General features: G+C 40.8%; 1 long non-coding RNA gene across 8 annotated transcripts in view; it reads right to left on the bottom strand.

Annotated features, from left to right (window-relative positions):
- The window catches only part of LOC140895064 (uncharacterized), a 131,925-nt gene that overhangs the window by 10,362 nt on the left and 100,164 nt on the right, over positions 1-21,399 (bottom strand). Inside the window, exon 9 of one of the 8 annotated variants that reach the window (XR_012154076.2) lies at positions 8,382-8,490. The exons of 6 other annotated variants lie outside the window; for them this stretch is intronic. This is a non-coding gene — a long non-coding RNA (uncharacterized LOC140895064). Of the gene's footprint in view, positions 1-1,418; positions 2,165-8,381; positions 8,491-21,399 lie in introns of those variants that run through there. One more of the 8 variants, XR_012154083.2, reaches the window with a different exon arrangement.

A 21,399-nucleotide genomic window follows, 5' to 3' on the forward strand; every position in this document is an offset into this window, starting at 1 on the left:
AGCAAGAGAGGATTGCCTATCTGTCTAAGCATAATCGCTGAAATATCTGGACTGCTTGGAACCACAGCTTGAACACGGACAGGCTTACCTCAGGCTTTCATTCTTCCAAATTAGATACACTGAGTTCCATGTGGTTTACAGAGTGGACTTAACTCAGTCAAGACCTTAAAAGAGCTTCTCCCGTCAACATAGTGTTGTCTACACCAGGGATTAGGTTGGTATAACTACATTGCTCAGGAGTTTTTCACACTCCTGAGCGACGTGGTTCTACCGATATAAGTTTGTAGTATAGATCTGGCCTCACTCTAATGGGAATCTGCCCATGAATAAGGGTACATGTATGTGTCTCTGCAGAATCAGATCCACTGAGTCTTATCTTGTAGAAACTCAAGGCTGAAGTCAATGAAGCCACCTGCACATTAAATTACATACATGCTTAAATCTTTGCAGGAACAGGGCTATAGTTTATAAAATACTTTGGGATACTTCAGGATGAAAAGTGGTGTACATATAGGTAAGCTATTTATTATCATCATCAGGAGCAACAAGAAAATCACCATTATCATATATTTCTATATATATATAGAAAATCATCATATATTATTAAGTATATAACTGGATGTTCATAATGAGTCATGCAATTATTTTGTCTGTTTTTAAAACCTGTTAATACTGGCAGATTGTAAAAGAAATAAGAAAGAAAAAGAAAAGGGAATGCTACAGTATATGGAGATCTGCATTTAGTTTGTGCAAACAAATTAAAATCAGATATGGAAAGAAATAATTCCCCTAAGACAGAATTACTGAGTATACACACTCACCAAAATTCTCTCGTTAGATGAAGTCAGTGGGAAATGTGCGTGTGTGTGTGTTTTTGGTCCATTACATCTTTCCTTACAACTTATTATTAATATAAATCCAAAAACAGAGAGCATATCTATTCAAAAATCTCCAAAGACCTCTCCTGAGCAATATGAAATCTTATGGAAAATGATTTCTAATATCACAGAAAACATTCTAACACATTAAATACAATTGGGAATGTACTATTGAAAATATTACTTATTGCACACAAATGAAGGAAATAATCCAGTTCATTCTAATGGGAAAATATTTCTTCCACTGCTATGATTTTGCCGGCTATAAAGATGATTAATGCCCCAAATCAGTAAGGTCCTTAAGCACATGCTTCTGTCTATCCCTATTCAGCAAAATGCTTAAGCTCAGGATTTAAGCACATGCTTAAAGGCCAGATCTTTAAAGGCATTTAGGCCTAAAGAGGTAGGTAGGTGGCAAGTGGGATTTTCAAAAATGCCTAGGCACCTAACTCCCATTTGATTCATTGAGTTTAATGGGAGTTAGGCACCTAGGCACTCTTTAAAATCCAACTAGGCTCCTATTTGCATCTTTAAGCAGTTAAAACCTTTGTAAATCTGACCCTAAGTGCTTTGCTGAGCAGGGATGCACTGTCAAATCAGATGCTTAATGTTTTCACAAAGAAGATTCCAGTCCTTTTGTTATGGTAATATTTTTACGTGGAATTGTAACTCTTATTTTAAAGAGAAACAATAGCAAAGGCAGATATTTCATGCCAAGTGACATGACAACATTTATTGCCTATCCCTTCTAATTCCCTCCCTGCTTGAATACACCCTTAAATCCTAAATCACAGAAGTCCATGCTAATTTCTGTGCTAATTGTTGTGTTGGAGATGTCAGAGTTAAAGGCCAGAAGGGGCCACCAAATCATGTAGTCTGACCTTGTGTATATCACAGACCACCACCACCAACCATCAGGCACAGACCAGGCAGGCAGGATGTGTACGGTTAACAGGGAATAGGCATGGGAAGTGGGAAGCACGTGATACAAACACAGCATAAGGAAACACATTTCTCTCTCTCGACAGCAGGCACGTACGAACAAATGCCTGTGGCTGAAATAACATTGTTCGGTGAGGCAACATCCCTTACGGAAAGATGCTATTTGAGGAAAGAATGCTCAGCCTCAAGAGCAATGCAGGGCTTGTTGGCCCTGCAGGAGAAGAGAAGCATCCACCAGTGGAGATGAATGGAGGCTGAGAGGTAGAGTTGGAGTGAGGACAGGTCAGACACAGGCCCTCTTAGAGGTCCAGAGAGGCCCAGGCCACTTCCAGCTTTTGAGGCCCCTAGCCATAATAAAAACAAAAAATGACGACACATGGTTTAATCTTGTGCCATCAGAACCAATATGTTTTTATTAATATTTATGAACATTTTTAACTCTTTAATATAACAAAATCTATATCAGTTAAGAAAAAAAATGATGTCCTTTACCAAGTCACATCTCTTATTTGCTTAAATATGCAGCTCTAAGCTGAGACAGTGTGTCACATTTTGGTCCGATAGGAATGTGCATAAAAACAAGTTGCGAAACTTATCCAATGCCAAAAAATTCACAAGTGTCTACATTTGAGGCCCTCTTTGAGCTTGAGGCCGAGGCCAAATGGCACTCCTGGACTGACCCTCTGATTGGCCCTGGTCAGACACGTCCTCATTAGTCATCCAAAATCTTGGGAGCAGCCAGGAAGAGCTAAAGCTGTGGCAAATCCAGCATTTCCCAAGCTGATTTATGGTGGATACATGTTAACACTGGGTTATGCAGACATGTCTTGCTGAATTCAAGCAAATAACCTGTTTGTTTCATATTAGTTGTCAGTTTCTTAAATGATGATATAATCACCTTTGGGACAGAAGAATTTACAGTGAATGGGGAGGGATTTATGCTTTGTATGTGAAAGTGGATAGATACAGTAAAAAGGGCAATACACTGTTTATATAAATACTTATTTTAGATAACTAGACTTTCAAAAGCATACATGTTGGTACCAGCTGCTCTCAAAAAGTTTGTCACTGGAAGTTTGGAAGGAAATTGAGCTTTTGCCATGTTGTTCAGATGTTTCTTGCAACTACAGCTGGGCAAATCGTTTGTAACAAAATCACTTTGTTGAGGCATTTCACCACTTTTTCACAAATTGTTCACAAACATTATTTTCTGCAACTAGTGTCCAGTGTTCTCTTAAATATTTCACACACATACCAGGCTGGCAACAAGTTCGTTCACTAGAATATTTATGGAAAGAGATCACAAAAGAGGTGTGAATTCAGTCATAAGGAATTTGTCTAAAGTTTCAAATGAATAATCTGATTTGTTTTTTACAGGAGTCACCCAGCTGTAGTAACGAATAGATCCCGCCCATTCTGCTGTCAATAAGGATTATATGCATCATAAAAGAAGCCTAAACCCCACTTCCTCTTTGAAATGATTGGTTGATCTTCTAATGGCCAGTCAATCCCTGAAGAAAATGCTTTTGATTTTGGCCAAAGTCCAACCCTAGCTTTGCAGTAAAAACAAATAATAGCACCTGTAGCTAACAACTAGCAACCCAAGCAAAAAGGGTATGAAACCTGGGGGCACTTAACTCAGCTGTGTAGGCATAAAAAGCTAAACCATACATTGAGGCCAAAAATATGAATGCACATACAAATATTTGTCCTTGACATACTTGGTAGAGCACACAAAGGATACATAATCTCTCAATACCTAAAAAAAAATCAGTGTTAGTTCCTTCAAATTTTTTAGGTTGTGCCTAGAGACTAACCAAAATCAATACCATGTTGTGCTAGGCACTGTACAAACACAAAGTAGTAGACAGTCCTTGTCCTAAAGAGTTTAAAATCTAAAGGAAATGAGACATACATGCAGAGTAAACACTGTGATGGCTGCAAAAGTTCCATTTTTATTTTGGTGGGTGTGGGAGTAGTTAGGGTGGATTAGCTAAGTAAAAAGATATGGGAAGGGAGAAGCCTGAGGGAGACAGAACAGGTTAGAAGAGGGAGGAGAGGAAGATATAAGGGGCAAGTATGGAGGTGTTGATATAGATTCATAGATACTATGGTCAGAAGGGACCATTATGATCATCTAGTCTGACCTCCTGCACAATGCAGGCCACAGAATTTCACCCACCCACTCCTGCGAAAAACCTCTCACCTATGTCTGAGCTATTGAAGTCCTCAAATCGTGGTTTATGAACCCTTTATAATGGGGCATATATACAAAATAAGGCTGGGTGGCAAATTTCCTGTCCTGCAAGAATTTTTGAGATTTAAATTTTTTTTCCCATCCCAAATCAGGATGAAAAGTCAAAATCTCAAATTTTTGTGACCCAACAAAGAAACAAAACAGACATTTTTGGAAGTCATTTTGAACCAAAAAAATCAAAACTTTTCAGTTTGAAAATATTAAAACAGGATGTATTGACAATTTTGAAACAATTTATTTTTATTTTATTTTATTTTTAGTCAAAAAAATTTGTCAAACCCAATCCCTTTTCATGAGCCATTTGGCTTTGATTTTTTGGTGAAAAGAGTATTCGTTTTAAAAAATCCCAACCTCGTTCATTTCAATTTGGGTTTAATAACCATCAAATCAGCATTACCAGATAGTACACCCTTAAGATTCGAACTGACCCAACAGGTTTTGACACAGCTGTAGACTGTGTGTTATTGTGCTCTATTTTCAAACCAGTTTTTCTTGTGGTCAACAAAAAGTCAATTTAAAAACAATTAAAAAAAGAAGAAGAAAACAGATTGCATTTTTGGTGCCAGAATTCTAGCATACAGTTGCACACTTGAATATTTTTATATTTCTCTGCACATATTCAAGTAATTAGGTAAAATAGTCCCTATATTAAATAATACATATAAAGTCAAGGGAACATCAAGTATACCCCAAAGATTACTTTTACTGAATTTGTCTGTCTAAAGTCACATAAACAAGGATATTGTTAAAGCCATTTTGTGTGGAGGAAAGCTGTAACATGGAATGTACTTATGACCACTTACTATTAGTTAAGTGGTATTAGTTAAAGAAGTATTCCAAGATCCCAGTGCTGCAAACCTAACTGCTTTCATATAGGATTTCACATACAGTTCAGGAAAACACAAAAGCACGTGCTTAAGTCTATCCTTATTCAGGGCTGCCCTTAAGCATATGCCTAAGTTCTGTTTGACTTAGACATTTTTTCTTCTTCACACATTGGCCACCTCTTCAGGCTCATCACCATCCTTTTCCCACCAAATCTAGAGAATGCTTCCCTCTTAGTTTCAACTACTACTACTATGTACTAAAGGTGCTAGGTCTCACTGGACCTTATGTTTGGGGGTGGATAGCCTTCTGGATTGTCAATGCTTCAAAACTCTTGAATGTAGTTAAAGCTAGTGGAATAATTCATCGTCAATAACATTGGTTGTAACTTTTGGTATTTTCAATCAAGTAATTGAATACAGATATTTCTGCATTGTCGACTCCCTCTAAACATGGGGAAATACCAGAGGTTTGCTTTACCTCATGTACCAGCTACCTGAGACATCAGTGAAACAGTTACAATAAATAGCTTTTTGCCTGTATGTATTTTTCCTGTCTGCCCACCTTGCTTTCACACCTCTCAAACTTAGTACTTTTCAGTGCTTTTTCATCTTCAAAGCACTTCACTAATATTAATTAATTAATCTTCAGAAAATAGCCCTGTAAAGTATTATTACCTTAAAAAAAAAAAGATGAAAAAACTGAATCAGAGATGTTCCGTTCTTCACCTAATGTCACAGAGTTACAGGGCCAGGTTGTCTAGCCAGGTTGAGGCACTACTGAGTTGGCACAAAGGAGCCATAACAACACCACAAATGGCCAGTGGAGAATTCTCTTGGCATAGAGGAACGCCCTGATGATATATCAGCAACGCAGATTGGTCTTGTGCCTCTGAACCCCCTTCACCATCTAAGGGCTAGGGAGGATCAGGCATGGCAATATTCTGCTATGCCAATCCTTCACAGTGTAGGCTCCATTGAGGACCCTAAGCCAGTGGCAGAAATTAAAGCTACATCCTGGCCAGGTCTAACCCTGAGAATTAGGAAGCCAATTCCAGCTCCCTGAGCGGGGATTGAACTCACTTATCTGTGGCTTAGTTCTGTTGCAAAAGCACTGATATTTTAAGGAATATAAAGGGAAAATTCATCTCCTACCCAGACCCAGATCTGAAAAGTCACATCTGTTGGGCTAACTGAAAACAAGTTTAGCCCATTTACTAATTATAGCTGACCACACTTTATGAGAACTAATGAGGCCTCACACCATCCAAAACAATTTTATTTTGGGGTGGGATAATCTTTCAGAAACATAGACTTTTAAAAGGTGACAAAGATAAAACTTTGTAAAGAAGGAGGTGAAATCAGAGAGGATGGTTCTAGACTATTCTCAGTGGTAGAAGAGGACAGGACAAGGAGTAATGGTCTCACGTTGCAGTGGGGGAGGTTTAGGTTGGATATTAGGAAAAACTTTTTCACTAGGAGGGTGGTGAAACACTGGAATGCGTTGCCTAGGGAGGTGGTGGAATCTCCTTCCTTAGAAGTTTTTAAGGTCAGGCTTGACAAAGCCCTGGCTGGGATGATTTAATTTGGGATTGGTCCTGCTTTTGAGCAGGGGGTTGGACTAGATGACCTCCTGAGGTCCCTTCCAACCCTGATATTCTATGGTTCTATGATTCTATGATCAGCAAGGGGAAATTGCCCTATCTAGGTTAAATACATATTTTGGTATATGTACCATTTACGCAATAAACCCTAATGGCTTCTTCAAAAGCCATTAAGGAGTATTAAGTAAATACACAATTTGGTACGTGAGCTAATTTTGAAAGCACATTATTCTGTTTACAATGCATTCTTTCAGGTCTGAAATCTATTCCTCTGAAGTGCCTAAGTAGTGACTCAGAAATGAATCCTTAATCCACAGCAAGGCAATCACCTCCTAAAACCAGACTGGATGTATATGAGTTTACCTAGATGATTGGAAAAAAGAAAAAGAATCCAAATGAAATATTAACCAGCTGAGTGTTCTCCAGTGTACTGAGTCTATGAGACAAAACATACCTCCAATGATACTCTATCCACCTAATATGGAACATGCCATTTGCAATACCGACAAATGTGAGTTCCGCATGTGCGGGCTTGCTCCCACAAATAGCAGAAAAGGGGTGAAAAGAATGCTTTTCTGCTATGGAGTATTCCAAATGGAATGAAAAGTGATGTTTCAGGAGTTTTTGTATTAGAAAGTGTGTTAATTCCTATAATAAAAAGAACAATTACTACTTACAGGTGAACATGAACCAAAATCAGTGATCCAAACACTCAAACTTTGGAAAAGTTTAGAGCTAGGTCTCAGCTTTGCTGCTTGTCACTTACCTAAACCACTGTCTGCTGGTCTCAAATTCCCTACAGACTTCAACTTTAATATTCACTACCTTTAATATTATAATAGATCACTAACATGTCCTTATTTAGATTGTAATATCTTTGGGAGAGAGCCCATGTTTTCATTATATGGGTGCACATCACCTCGCATATTGGGTCCCCAATCCCAGGTTGTGTCCTCTGGGAACTGCTGCAAATATTATTAATAAAATAATAAATTTACAAACAGAGAGCTAAATGAGTTGCCCAAGGTCACAAAAAATTCAGTGGCAGAGCCAAGAACAGACTCCACAAGTGTTGACTCCTACTCACCTGTCCCAACCACTAGACCACACTCCTTCTTTCCTCCACAATCCAGTGGTTATATGGTGACAATGTATGCAAACTATACACATGTATTTGAGGGAGAATATGAACTTCTTTTTCTGTAGGGAAACAACTACGCAGTATGGTTTAGTTAGAGGAGTATCGATGAGACATGATTATTGCAGAACAATCAGTCTGATGATCATTATTGCATTGTTTAATGAGGGTTTTATGCATGTGTGTGTGTGTGTATTTGAAAGGGTTGATTAAAACTAAAAAGAAGGGCATGATCTAATGGTCTGAGCACAGGTTTGGGAGCCAGGAAATTCTGTGTTCCAAACCCAGCAGTGACATCTGTTTCCTCAGGAAATTCACTTTACTGCTTTGAGCCTCCGTTACCTTGTCTCTGACATGGCAACAACAACACTCACCTCACAAGGGTGCCATAAACATTACTTAATGTTTGTAAAGTGCTTTGAAGACTGTGTTACATATGTGTTATGCTTTTTTTTAACACAAAACAGTTACTAACATATAGTATTATTGGACTGAGAATACATTTTATTTATACTCCACATTGTTCCAGGAGTATTCTACCGTACTTTCCTATCTATCTATGTATATGGTCCCCATCTATCCACCTTAGGTCTTTACTTAGCTCTCATCACTATCATATCTGAGCATGACACAATCTTTATTGTATCTATGCTCAAAATGCCCCTGTGAGATAGGGAAGTGCTAATATCTCCATTTTACAGGTGGGGAATAGAGTCACAAAGAGATTAAATTACTTGCCTAAGATTATGTAGGACGTCTGTGGCAGAGTTGGCAATCAGATCTCACTAGTTCCAATCCACTGCCATAACCACAAGGTAATCTTTGAAAAGGCTTGATGGTAACAAAACTGCATATTAAAACACCAACAACACACAAGATTAAAATCAATATAAAATGCTCCATTAATAAAAACAGATTTCTTTGTTTTAAATGCCTCATGTTTTTCAGTCCAGGAATGGGCTGGGAGGGCTAGATCAAAGCAATCATACAAATGTTAAGCAAATGAAGTTGTAAAATCTTTATCAAGCGTTGCTCAACTCTTCAAACCATATGGAGCGTGACTGCTGGGCTTCATATAATGCCCTGAATGTTTTTCATTTTCTATTTCACTGTTCACAGCAAAAGCACAGTACTGTAATCCCATCCTTCCATTAACTACCAATTGTTTCTTTTGCCAAACTTTTCGTTAAAATATCATTTTTATGAAGGATTACATTATAGACTGGAAAACTGTAAAACAAAAAAAATATGGATATCCATTATACATTTACAGGGGTTTCTCTGTTGTCTATATCTGTGTTTTATAGTTCATTCTAGACAAAAGATATTATGTTAATAGTGCTATCATTTAGAACTTTAGTTCACTATTTTGTTTTTATCTTTTGGTGGAAAGAATGACATTTTTTCCTCCCGGGTAATGGGCAATCCTAGAAAGGGGTTAGGCTTGAACAAGTGCTCTATAGTTTGGATGCTTCACTGAATCATAACTACAGATGTGAAGGTCCCAACCTCCCACACACCAGAGCTACTCAACACAACTCAACTCTCACATCATCCGGGCCCACGTGACTCTTTCTTTTCCTGGCCAATCTTTAGAAATTCTTCCAACTGCCCTGCTTCTCCAGCTTCCATGAGTCAACTCCAGCTCCTCTGACATCTCATCTCAGAGGTGGAACAAGAAGAAATGGGGCTCAAGTCATGTCAGGGAACCACAAACTTATCTTAAGTACCCCAACACACTGTCTCTTGACCTTAATTCCACCAGAGCAGCTCAGTCCAGTCCACCACAGAGTGACAGTTCCTTGCTCTGCATTCGAGCCCTCCTGAACGCCAGGCTGAATCCAAGGATCTACCATGAATCCATGCTTGCTCTAGGTAATCACACTTTGACCCCCACCTGACTTTTGAATTTATGTTGTGGAGTGCAGCTGACTTTGGAGCCTCTGTTTCCAAGTTTTGCAGCACAATCCTACCTGGGCATCCTCAATTCAAACAACATTTCAAACTGATGATATTACATCCCAGTACAGAGTATCTGGATTTATGGATAGAAGTGAGCTGGGGACAGAACAGTAAATGGAGACCAGAGGAATTGAGATGATAGGGGATCAGGAAGTCAGAAAAGCAGCCTGGTGACCATGAGCAACTGTGAACCATCTGTATCCATGGCCTCCTTAACTAACTGATCTGAGTCTTTTTAATGGTTATGGGTGGGGAACTGTCTGTTTTTACTGTATGAGAAATGGCTCACCTCTCCCTAATTTTTCTGATACCGAATCGCACTCACAAGTAATTAAATACTGGACCCCGTCTGTTTTCTTCTCTCTGACTGGTGACTATAAACTGATATTTTAATAAGGCAAGAGCTATTTGCAGCAAGACACAACAACCGTTACTCTTCTTTGGTCCATTCTTTTTAGATCAATTGTGCATTGTCTTTTTCAGAGGGGATGCATGCGGGGGGCAGGCAGGATTGGCCACACCCCTCCCCCAGATTTGCTTGGCTTGTATTGAGCATGCTCACAAGTACTGAGCATGCTCAATAATACTGCTGAAGCCCCTGCCCTCACTCCACCCACCTCCACTATCGGCAGGCCCAGGTCGCTTCTGGTCTTTTCTATCTTCTAGCGATATGAGGCAAGGGAGGCTTCTGAGCTCTCATATCAGCAAAAAAAAAAGGTGGCTCCATTCAAAGGAGTTATAGGAGGCATCATCCTCAGTTTCTCTGTGGTCTCAAGGGAGGGTATAAAGACTATCTAAACCCTAGCATCAGCCCCTCCAAAACATGGTGGAAGCACATTGACAGGTTGGCATTATCGCTGACTGTAACGTACCTGTTTCGTGGATAAAAATCTTGAACTGTTCATAATATGGTAGATGAAACCAAAGCCTTAAATAGCTGTGCATGGCTACTTTAAGCTTTTTTCCCTTGAAGGAAGTGATCTTTGTCAACCTAACGTATGAAATTTACACACAGTCTAGGTACGTAAAATATGGGGATTGGAACTAGTGGTGGGCAAGCTGAGTGAAATCTGAAATTGGGTTCTGTTGTTGATCACAAAGACAGACAAATTTGCAGAACGTAAACACAGCCTCCACCTTCTGCTTCCACTCTAGGGATGTGACCTTACGAGTCAGAAGAATTCTGAGCCAGAAGTATGTGATACGGCTGGCTTTGTAAATGACTAAAGACTTGTTTCAAAATGTGGTGGCTCTGTTCCACACCTCCAGAGCTTTGCTTTGAGTTTAAAGGTTCAAGCAAACCCCAACACAAAATGCAGCTGACATGACTAAATTCTACCTTGTTTGGTGGCTTGATGTGTTATTGGGAATGATTATTTTATGAATAGTGACAGCTGATCTAAATCATGAAGCAAAAGTAGATGCAACCATCCTGGTTATATGGCTATATCTGGGCAAGGAGAAGAAAAGGGGAAACATGAGGCAGACCTTCCTCTGTCCCTCATGGTCAGTTCCGTGGCAATGGCTTCACAATGGCTTGAAGTATAGAATGGCAGGGCGATTTTTACAGTGTTGGGTTCATATTCAGTGTGTAAAATCCAAGCACTATTTGTGCAGCACCATAGTTGGTATTTACAGTGGGATTGCTGGTGTAGACCCACTGCCTTATTGAACACCATGTTATCAGACTCTGCTCAGAACAAGTGAAGGACCTGGAAGGAAGCTAAGGCACTCGATGACAACTCAAAAAAACTGAGTTCAATTCCCAGCTTTGGTACATAGTTTCTGTGTGACTTCTATTCCCCATTTGTAAAATGGGAATAATAATGCATCCGATGAAGTGAGCTGTAGCTCACAAAAGCTTATGCTCAAATAAATTGGTTAGTCTCTAAGGTGCCACAAGTACTCCTTTTCTTTTTGCAAATACAGACTAACACGGCTGCTACTCTGAAATACTCCCTTTGTTTGTTTTGTCTAAGTAGATTGTAAGATCTGCAGCTCAGGAGCTGTCTCTTAGTCTGTGTGCAACCTAACACTGGATCTTGGTTGGAGCCTTTATTTGCAATTTTAATACTAATAATGATAATAAACAGCAGGCAGCTTCAGCATCTGCTAGGCCTGAACAGTCATATCGGGGTTGAGCACAGAGCTGTTGGAATGCTGTTTGAGATGAGATTCCCTGTGGATTTTAGGATAGTGGGAATGCCATGAAATTGGGACTGGAGGCAAGAGTCTCAGGGTGGCTTATAACATTGGAGAAGAGGGAGGAAAGTGGCTAGAAATGAGGTCCCAGAAGAAAATGGGGTTGGGGGGAGTCAAAATAGGGAGAAAACTGGAAATTAACCTGAACCCAAACACTGATTAATAGATGTTAGGTCCAACCAAAATGGACCATTATGATTATCTAGTCTGACCTCGTAATAAAGGCCAGAGGATTTCAGCGAGTGATTCCTGCATAACTTGTGGTTAAATGAAGATTTCTGTGCACATACGCACATATCCTATAATTACCATAAATTGTGTGGGGTTCTGCACGGGAAGAGAAGTGGCTGCACGGGAAGAGAAGTGGCTGTCCTAGTGCCTTAATTCCATTTTAAAATTAGGATTTCTCTCTCCCTCTCTTTTCCCCTTTCAAAATGAACCAAGAAACTATGCTGGGCAAAATCTGCTAGAAAAAATTCTGGGAATATTAATTAAAAATTCTCTGTGCGACTGTATCCACAGGTGTTACAAATTCACTTTCCACGTTTTCATCAAATGAATTTGCTGCCAGGAACACTCACCAGAAATAGTGATTTTAAAAAAAAGGTGGCACACTGTTTGCAGAAGGAAAATCCTAAATTCATAACGGCAAGTATTTGCGCCAGAAAAAAGATTACACCAATCCAGTCCAGAAACACAAACATGTGATCTATGTGTATAATCAAAATAGTAGGAGTTCTCAGCTGTAAGTCTTTGCAACAAACTGCCCTTCAAATAATCTTCTGACCAGACCTAAAATTATTCACCTAATCATTTGAAATAACAAATAGATTTGAAAAAATGACAATTTATTTGCAGACTATTCACCAACAGTAAAAGAGGCAAATTTTGTCAGGTTAATGATTCCTTATGAGTGATTTGCCTAGTGCGTGTTATGAAGATGTGACGGCAGAGAGCCAGTCACATCCATTCCCTACCTCATGCTCATACTGAACATGCTCACTACAGGCCATTGTTCAGTGGGAATGCAGCAGCGTTTCAGAAGGGCTTCCTCACTTGCCACCCTTTTTCTAAATTTTTTTTCAAAAAATTATTCTGTCTGACCTACAAGTGAGGAGGACGACCCTTATGGAATAGCAGTGCATATGTTCAATGAGTTTTGCAGCATGAGCCAGCAGAAAATTGGCCACCGAGATGACTTATAAAGGGATTTTGTGAGACATGAACAGAACAGCATGCACTCCGTCTAGGCAAGGAATTCAGCATTGTAATAGAAAACACTTATTTGGCTACAGCTAAACATCCTAACACATGTTAGCATTTGCTGCCAATATGCTTCCTAATTAAGAACAACATAAAATCATAGGAAATCCTGTATCCCTGTCTTCATGCACTTTCCCTATATCTTCAGTGTCCTGGCTCCGTTTCTCAAGTACAGCCTGCACAAGAGAAAGGTTAATTCAAAAGTAATGTTTTGCCAGCCATTAACTGTGTTGTCATTAACAAGATTAATGTACATTCCACTATGCATCACCAAGTGCATTCTCCCCACCACCACCACCCTACCCGCCATCAAACAACCACTCCTATTAAAATCTAATGAGCACAGTAAAAATTAAAAGAATAGCACCATTTCTGCTCGTTGAGGTGTCATGTGTAAACCACATAAAGATGCAGGATTATTATGGATCTAATTGAAGGGCGGCTGAAAAAAATCTGTTCCTTCTTGGATGGTGAGGACTTGGCTGGGTTTGTATATTTTATCACAATGAACAGATTTCAAGACGAAGGACAGACTAGTATCTGTTTTTCTTCCTAACTCTCTCTTCCTTCTATCTCCACTCTTCCTCCATCTGAAACTATTTAGATGGACGCCTCCCCTCACTAGATTCAAATCAGCATCCACCGATTACTGCATAGGTAAACATTTAATTGGATCCTTCTAAACAATCGTAGGATAGAAGTTTTATAAGGTGCTCTAAGAGAACCCTGATTCATCAGTTTGGAAGTGGCCTAGACCCTGCTATTTATCTAAACTTATCACTGTCTTTCAAGTGAGGGGGTAGAGAAACCACTGTCAGATTACAAGCAGTATTCCTCCTCCAATTTTATATTGAAACAAGGCACACAATTGATATCCAGCAATCAGCTCTGAGTCCAAAAGGTTATCACTTTAAAATTTCCATTGAGCTCCTAATGGTTTTCAGAATCATCAGTTTTTGTTTTAATAAAATGCATACTCTGTCCTGTACTTTCCCCACTTTGTTGCTTTGCATTTATTCTTCCTCTTCTTCTCCTTCTTCTTATTTAATCTATTTATTGCTTGTTTTTCTTGGCTCTTTCTCACTTTCCATTTTTCATTATTAGTTCTTTATGATCTTCTGTTTCCTTTTTTTCTCTCTGTCATGGCTGCTATCCCAGTTGTTCTCCTCTGGGGCCCGAGTTTCCCTTTGCTAATGAAACAAGAGCTGCCTACCTCCCTTGCTTTTGCAATCCAGCTGTTTCCTTTTTAAAATATAAACTCATCTTTATTCAGTGAAGTTCCTGTGCAACGTCTGATCTTTTAAGAGGAGACTGCATTTTGTGACAGAAAAGGGGGTGGAAAATAAACTTTCCCGGGGAAAAAGATTTTGGATAAAAATCCAACCGAGTTTCTCTTAAAACACACAGTCTTCCCTAGTAAAATAGGGTCATTATTTTACTTAGTGCCTCTTGGCACTCTGACACTGCAAAACTCTCCTTGTCAGTCTCCCCTCCTCTTTCCCAACCCCTTAAACCTCCCACCTTGAAAGATTAACGTTTCCTGGCCTCTGTGAAAGTGCAGTCTAACTAACACCACAAACCTGGGCTTTATATGATTAGTTAGTGAAAACTTGCCAACTTTAGGTGCAGCCTGCCAAGTCAAGTCAATTTACTTTGATGCTTTGACTGTGCAAGTAGACCTTAATCCCCCTTTAATCTCCAGTGTGCCCTTGACATCATGGAAATTACTTACAAAGCTAATGTCATCAGATGATCCATGTTAACTATTTCAGTGAATGTTCTCCTGCACAATAGAGACAGTTTACCTTGTAAAGGCGCAGGCCCCTAAAATATTTTCAGTTCATGAGCCCAGCAGATATCGTCTTACAAATGGGGAATGAAAAATCCTTTTTCTGCATTATAGCTCACTAGGCCTCATGTGAGTTGGAATTTATATGCTATCCAAGCATCAGTTCAGTGTATTTTATTTCAGGTCTGATTGACTGGATAAAGAGATTTACATAGTAGCCACAACAGCTATGAGTTCCTAGAAGGGCAGTTTCTCTTCTAAAACCTGGAAGGTCTCTCCTATGCCAAAAGCTTTTTGCTGACATAAAATTTTCTATGTGAATCCGTTTTGATAGTCTGTTCAGATGTCAAGAGCATGAACGAAATAGAGTGACTCTCTGTTAGAAATGCTAATTTTCATCTTTGCTGCCACTTACACAACATGGAATTATTTTTCTAACACAAGTATTATTTATTGATTTAATATGAACTTCCATTTATATAGTGCCTTCATCTCAAAATGACCTGAAGTGCTTTAACAACACACTGGTATACAAACTATTAAAGGGATCACTGCACCTACAATTGGAATGTAGCTGGCATTGGAAAGAGAAGGGAAATGTGGTATCTGTTTAACAGCATGCACTAAGAGTACCCAAAAAGTTAAGACAGGGAGTGAAGGCAAATACTGTATCCAGTGGAAACTGTATGGGAAACTTAGATAGAAAGAATGTAATGATCTGATTTGGAACTTGGCCAGGACACTGGGGTCAACTGTAAATTGTAAAGAAAACTGCTGTGGGATTTTTTTAAAAAATGACCATAGTGTTCAGTGCCTCTGTTATATCAGAAAGATAGCACCACCTCAGGCCTCATTCCTAACGGAGTTAGGGGTGGTTTGGTATTGTCAGAGAAGGAAGAATGGTGTCTTAAAATCCTCCAAGGATGGAAATTTCACCACCTCCACAGATAACGCATTCCAGTGCTTCACCACCCTCCTAGCGAAATAGTTTTTCCTAATATCCAACCTAGACTTCCCCCGCTGCAACTTGAGACCATTGCTCCTTGTTCTGTCATCTGACACCACTGAGAACAGCCTAGCTCCATCCTCTTTGGAACTCCCCTTCAGGTAGTTGAAGGCTACTATCAAATCCCCCCACCTCACTTTTCTCTTCTGCAGACTAAATAACCCCAGTTCCCTCAGTCTCTCCTCATAAGTCATGTGTTCTAGACCCTCATCATTTTTGTTGCCCTCTGCTGGACTCTCTCCAATTTGTCCACATTCCTTCTGTAGTGGGGGCCCCAAAACTAGACGCAATACTCCAGATGTGTCCTCACCAGTGCTGAATAGAGGGGAATAATCACTTTTCTCGATCTGCTAGCAATGCTCTTACTAATGCAGCCCAATATGCCGTTAGCCTTCTTGGCAACAAGGGCACACTGCTGACTCATATCCAGCTTCTCGTCCACTGTAATTCCCAGGTCCTTTTCTGCAGAACTGCTGCTTAGCCAGTCAGTCCCCAACCTGTAGCAGTGCCTGGGATTCTTCCATCCTAAGAGCAGGACTCTGCACTTGTCCTTATTGAACCTCATCAGATTTCTTTTGGCCCAATCCTCCAATTTGTCTAGGTCACTCTAGACCCTATCCCTACCCTCCAGCATATCTACCTCTCACCTCAGCTTAGTGTCGTCCACGAACTTGCTGAGGGTGCAATCCACCCCCTCCTCCAGATCATTAATGAAGATGTTGAACAAAACCATCCAGGACCAACCCCTCGGGCACTCCACTTGATATCGGCTGCCAACAAGACATGGAGCCATTGATCATTAGCCATTGAGCCTGACGATCTAGCCATCTCATGCTTAAGGTCTGATCCTGAACTATGGAGGCAAATGGGACTTTTACCATTTGTTTCGGCGGGAGCCCAAGCAGAGCCTTGGCTTGTGATACCTGATGTGAGAACACTGGGAAATAGTTCAGTAGCAGAACTTTCACAAGTGCTCTGCAATTGTGCAGCATGCACTTTTGAAAGAAAGGTGAAAGTCCGTGTGAAAAATATTGTCTACACTCTGCATCCATTTATAAACCCACTTGTGCACTTGCAGATTCAATATTATTCTTTGCATGTACAGATACCCTATTGGTACACAAAAGCTAGAGTTTGCACATGGCATTATTTTGTGCAAGCAGAAAGCCTCAACTGTTTAAAGACTTGGACCTGTGTGAATAGGGATCACTTAACTTTCCACAGAAATGCAGCCTCTGGGGTTAATGGTAGCTATTTTCACCAGTGACACGAGGCAGTTGTTCCCCAAGCTTGGCAAATGGGATTAACAATAGATATGGATCCAGATCCAAATGTAATCGTATTTTAGAAGTATGTGGATCAGGAATTCTGATTCAGGCCAGTTTCGGGTTCGGAGAAAAAGTAAGTGAAAACTAACGTGCCCAACGATAAACGACGGGGAATGTAATTAAGAAGGTAAAATGCAATTACCTAATTTGGGATTTGGCTAAACCACTGAACTAACAGCCTCCTGGATTCTTACAGAAAGTGACATGGAATTTTTAATAAATGTATGCGGTTAGGTTTACAGTTTTACATCACAGTCATAACTCCTGACACTCAATCTGTGGTTCAGAACAGCGAGAGAACGAGGCCAGCCTGTGATTTCTGTGGTGCATGCCATTGGATTGCAGCACTGTTCCACAGCCAGCACCTGTGCCTGTCATCTGATTTTAGAATCTGAGCACATCCTCCCTCTGCCCCCCTCCTCTCCCCCCCATCTCTGCCCCCTGTTCTTTCCACCAAGGAACTGCCTGTGCCATGGAAGTGAAGAAGCATTCGGACAGATTATGAAGTTCAGCTATCCTGGCCCTAGCAGGCCAGAAGAAACTGAACCTAACAGGAATTTCACACACTGTTCTCGTGGATCTAACGCAAGCTATAGTGGTTGGTCTGTAAGATACTTTTGCCCCGTGCTTGTCTGTGACCAAGAAACATGTGGGTCATAAGTGCTATGATTAGGTCAAGGATAGTGGCAGGGACATCTGTTGTGCTGAAACACTGGGTCAGGGAAATGACTGAACTCTTGGAGCAGGTGGCAGAGGTGTAAACTTGATCACTTACAGTTTTTATTGAGTGATTTCAGTTTAGGGAACACATACAGAGAATTTGCTGGGAGGAAGAGTTTCCTGAGTTTATGTGACAAAACATATCAGGGGGTGGAAGAAGCAAAGAGAAAAGACATTATCCTAAGTACTGTTATGCTGCAGTCTACTAAGGCTTCCTGACCGAGGGCCATTATCTCTGAGAATCCCAAGGCAAAAGAGGAACCATGAGCAAAAGTCTGAGTGTCCCTCTATTGTCTTCCTGCAGGGGCACTGACAGGAGCCTGCCAATCTGTTCAGATACCCATCAGCTCTGCTGCTCTTGTTATAGAACTCACACCAGGCTAGGAAAGAAAGCGAATGGGGTAACTCACCAGTGTCACAAGGAGCAATGGACAAATGATGAGTCACAGGAGGTTGGATGGTTGGAAGCAAAGGACAAATAAAGGATTTTGCTTCCCCTCACTCCCACAAAGGAAAATGTTTGGCGTTCACTGTTCTCTAGCTACTCCTCCCCAAAATGGTGACCTTTTAGGCTTGTTCCCCAGAGAGATTTCTAATGTTTGTATCCCCACAATACTTGAACATTAACATTTTTAAGGAGAACATCCCATCAGTCTTAGAGTGCAGAACGCTTACTTCCACAGGGGTGCTACAAATGCTGGCATTTAATCCTGGCCTGAGTTACAACCCCAGTAGCGAAATTTGAGTCCTCTGCACAAGTTCTTCATTTATGTCTGGTCCAGGATAATTCTGAGGATTACTACTCAGAATATTGCTGCAACAGTTACCAGGCAGACAGCATTTTAAAATAGCCAGCTAAAAGTAAATGCACTCTGGGCTTTGGTGCCAAGTTAAAGGATAGGCATTGTGGTTCAATCCTATTAGCAAGGGTATTACATTCATTACGTGAACCAGTGAGTGCAATTTTGAGTCAAGGAAGGGGAAGAGGGAAGTAGTCACTTTGCACCAATAAGAACTACAGTATATCAGTTGACGTTCCTGATATATATCACAGTGAGAGGGCCTTTCCCCAGTTAAACTAAGTATTTACTCGCTCTCTTCCTGCCTTGTTGCCATAGCCTAGTGGACTCCCAACAGAAGGTACTGGTGTCTCTGCTGACCAGCATCAGGCTGCATTTAATGGGAATCTGTGATCAGAAATTTTCTTCTCCCAAGTAGTCTGTGCTCCCAGTCTAAAGGGCCCCATCTGCCCTGAGCTATCGGATGCTTTTAAAGTCATCAGATACCCACCTTATACACTTCCATCCCAGCCACGACAGCCCTTTTGGGGAGGTTCAGCCCTTTTGGAAAAGGTGAAAACAATATGCCAAGGATGAATTAAGAGAACCTGGAGACAATAGCATGGCAGGAGAGGGTGGTGGGAAAGAGACCTGGGGAAAGCTGAGGAAGGAACAAATGGATTGCATCAAAAAAGATGGTAAGCAAGTGGACCTTAGTGCCACCTCAGACAGATGAAGATGGCAGATGCTTGCATAATAACCCAACCTAGCTGATGGGCTAAGGGAAATAAAAAGTAGGAGGAGGAAGGGGGTGGAGAGGAGATAGCGTGACATGCTCCTTAAGGCCAGGGAATTCCATGCCCATGAAATAAAATCCCATGCCCATGAAATGGCTCAGGGGTAAAGTGCAGGTCCTGTGAAGTTGACCAGCAGCTCCAAAAACTGGCCATGTAAGAAACGAAAATGATTTTTTCCACAACAAGGCTGCAAGCTTACTCTTGTTTGCAGCACTGTTATTTTATGTTCCCGTAGGTGACCTTTAATGTTAAGGTGGCTGATAGGCTTTATGGTAATGCAAACATCGAGTGTTCTGCATGCTTCCGTCAAAGCATTTAAAGATTCTATTAATCTGATGTCTTAATTGTTATTGAGATTAGGAAACAGGAGCTCCTTTGTTCCTACAGTCTGGGCACGCTTCTAAAAAAGTGGCACAGATTGTTTGATTTTTGCACATTAGGCTGTTGATATGACATGAAAAGCAGCATGACTCGGTGTAGGTGATTCCGGAGGGTCATAAGCTGGAGGGGAGGTAATTCCCTTCTAAATCCCCTGACATATTACAGACCATGGGTAAAAAAGCACTAGCTAGTCATACTCCCTCCGCAGCAGCTGTTTACCCAAAGTATAGGCAGGGTTTCCTCCTTCCCAGATGCTTATTAGATGTTCTCGGACAAGAGCAGAAGGGATGTTTGCTCCCAGCTGAGTGCAACTGAAATAGGAACAAATGACTATATGCCCTATGTCCATGCTGAGTGAAGCAGAGCTTCCAAATTGATCCTGGCCCTGGCATAAGGGGTTGTTAGGGGAGGAAAAAGACGAGAGTGAGAGAAATGGAGGGATCAGAAACAGGGTGTATGAAGGGGAAGGGCAGAAAGGGCAAAAAAGAGATTTAACAAGAGAAAAGAAATACAAATCAAAGTGAAAGAATAAAAGATGAGGCACCAGATTCTCTCCGCAATTTGACCCCTTCGGGTGGCACAAAGAGATGAGAAGCTGATGGCATATCTCCTTAGCATGAGATTCCCCCACTGCAGGAGACTCTCCAGTGTGTAAAGGGCCAGCGTACCCAGCTCCTACGCTAACTCTCTTCCCAGCCCCAGTTTAGTGAGCCAGAAAGGACAAGGCAACAGTGCTGCTGAACTCAAGCAATTCCCAGCTGGCAACACAGCTCTTTGAGGGAAGTCACCAGCTGGGGTAGACCCTAATACAAGTAATAAATGACAATGATAATTAGAGCAGCCTCTCTCCTGCTATCGTCTATTCTGGGGCTGGTGTCCATATAGAATTAGCTAGAAATTCCAGCAGCTGCAATTGGCTCCCTGATATCCTCCACTCCATCCACTATGCCTTGCAGAAACTGGGAATATCGGAGAGATGGAGAGGTGTGGGAGAATACGAAAGGCAACACATGAGAAAATCTTTTAAAAACAGGCAGAATCAGAAGAGGAAGAAGGCTATTCTTAGAAAGAGAAGAACAGAATCCTTTTAAATGTATTGAATGTGGGGGTGTCTTTCAGCATAGCTCTAATTAAGTCAACAAGGAACTGGCCCAGAGAACTCAGTTTGAGGACACGTGCACATTGGACAAGACTGAAGAAATGAGACAGCCAGACCTACAATGAAATGATCAAGTAATAACAGTAATAAACACCTAAGCCCTGATACTGCAAAGCACTTGGCCCAGATTTTTAAAAGGTATTTAGCTAAGTGTCAAGATCCCGTTGGCAGCCAATGAGATTTAGGCTCCAAAGTGCCTAAATCCTTCTGGTAATGAGATGTAGGCTCCTAAGTCAGTTAGGTGTTGCAATGCTGAGCACAGCAATGCCTAAATAGCTTTAAACATCTCGGTCCTAAACACATGCATAATTAATCTGAGCGAGTGGCCCCATTGACATCCGCAGAACTGCACACGTGCTTAAGTGCTTCA

The sequence above is a fragment of the Lepidochelys kempii genome, chromosome 10 (genome assembly GCF_965140285.1).
Source record: "Lepidochelys kempii isolate rLepKem1 chromosome 10, rLepKem1.hap1, whole genome shotgun sequence".
NCBI classification, from domain to species: domain Eukaryota; kingdom Metazoa; phylum Chordata; order Testudines; family Cheloniidae; genus Lepidochelys; species Lepidochelys kempii.